Source organism: Cynara cardunculus, unplaced genomic scaffold, assembly GCF_001531365.2.
Source record: "Cynara cardunculus var. scolymus isolate 2C unplaced genomic scaffold, CcrdV1 Un_Scaffold_2580, whole genome shotgun sequence".
NCBI classification, from domain to species: Eukaryota; Viridiplantae; Streptophyta; class Magnoliopsida; order Asterales; family Asteraceae; genus Cynara; species Cynara cardunculus.
This window is the reverse complement of record NW_020201144.1, coordinates 23,186-25,366: the sequence shown is the minus strand read 5'-3', so window position 1 is coordinate 25,366 and position 2,181 is coordinate 23,186.

Here is a 2,181-nt window from a genome sequence, read left to right as displayed (position 1 = left end):
TATATATATATATATATATATATATATATATATATATATATATAACATATAAACTTGTTCATTAGTCTTAAACTTGTATCCTATGTGCTTGAGAGTATTTCTTTTTCTCCTTCCAAGGTTTACACACACAAGCATAGACTTGGGTTTACATGATACCAACCTATTTTTATGAGACAATAAAATAATATTTGAAACTTTACAACAAAATATTATGAAGGTAAAAGAACTATGAACCTTCACAGTAAAAACACTGTGAATATTACATTCACAATGTTTTGTTGTGAAAATTTAGTGTTATTTAGGTAGTCTCACGGGTCTCATAAAAAAAAGACTGGTCTCACATGATCGTATGTCTATATATATAGACATATAATACCCTAAAAATAGACTATTATAATGTTTATCCTAAAATCCAAATAATCTGAAACTGTTTAATCCAAATCGCATTTCAATTTAGATGAATTATTTAGTTTCCATTTCAAACAACATAATTAATGTTTGATTGAATACTATACCTAAGCCTAGACCCCACTCTACAACATAAAGTACTCTTAGAAGCTGTCTACCAAACGCTTATTTGGGTAAGCGCTTACCAAGTCACATTGTCTTACCGATGAATATGGTAAGAACCAAAAGTCTCATCCAGTAAGAGCAAGGCAAGAAACAAGAGTCTTATCCGGTAAGTGAGGGGGATGACTCTTACCACGGTTGCGCTTGCCAGGTTAATTGTTGTATATGTTGCCGAATTGGTGGACTAAAATCTTACCTGGTAAGTAGAGTGATAGGAGTCAACACTAAAATCTTACCTGGTAAGGTGATAAGGAAGCTTTTGGAATGGAGAATTTTAATCTAAGGAGCCGTTACCGATAGGAGTCAACACTATGATGCATTTTGATGTGTAAGATTTTAGTATATCAAAACATATCGAATGCAACAATTTAGTGGGTAAACGCTTACATGGGTAATAATCGTCATCCTCACTTACCAGGTAAGAATCTCCATCATTCTCATCGCTCTTACCCGGTAAGATTCTTGACTCTTCCCATATTCATCTGATGAGGAAATTTATCCGATAAATACTTATAACCAAGTAAGTGTTTAGTAAACGGTCCCTAAATCCCTCGATTTCATTTCATTTCATTCCTACAAACCAAACACACTCCAAATAATTTATTGTGTTTTAAGATCACGTGATTTGAATTTCGGTCGGTGTGATTCATAATGGGCATGGGACCAATTTCAACAAAGCCCTCTAAATCGGGCATATTGATGTAAAGTCAGAAGGTAAGGTATTGGATAATGTTGACACCTAAAATGAGTGGTTTTGGTCAATCACAAAACATCCTTTTTGTATTGGTTTTTGTTCACATAAATTGATGTATTTTTTGGTTGGATAAATTGTTTTTTTGGCTTACTTGATTTTGTTAATTGTGTTTTAACTTTTTTCTCAAACTACTTAATAACCAATTAAATTAAGATTTTCTTTTAATCGGTTTCTAATTATTCGAATCGTTAATCAGATAAACCGTGTGAACATGAGTTCACAATTTTTTTCGTTGAACAGGGTTAATCTTCAATAGTTTTTTTTTTTCTAGATACGAGGTTTGTGGCGTAATGGTATATAATCGTATCATGATCGAGAAGGGTGTGTTTGGTACACTAGACATTAGGGGTGCTCAAAAACTCGACCAACCCAACCCAACACGAAGTAATTCAATCCGAAGCAACACAATGTCTAATCGTGTTGTAAAATTGTCAAACCGTAGGTATTGGGTTGATATTGGGTTATTATTATTTGAACTCAACACAACCCGATGAACCCGATATCCTTTTATTTTCTTGGATTTAATATGATTGTTGAGTTTCTATTAATATGTACATTAGACAATTACACTATCATGTATCTCTTCATATACACATATTTTCAATCTATTCACATTTTTATATAACTCATTCATTCATATATATATATATATATATATATATATATATATATATATATGGTTGTGTTCATGTTAAACCAAGGGTTTTTCGTGAGACCTATAAGACCAATTTATGTTCATTGATCAACTTTATAAGTTAATGATGTAATAGTCTAAATTGCACAGTGGCAATTTTGTAATTATTGAGAAGTATCGTCGCGTTTATGAATGTTCAGATCTGACGATTGTAAATCTAATC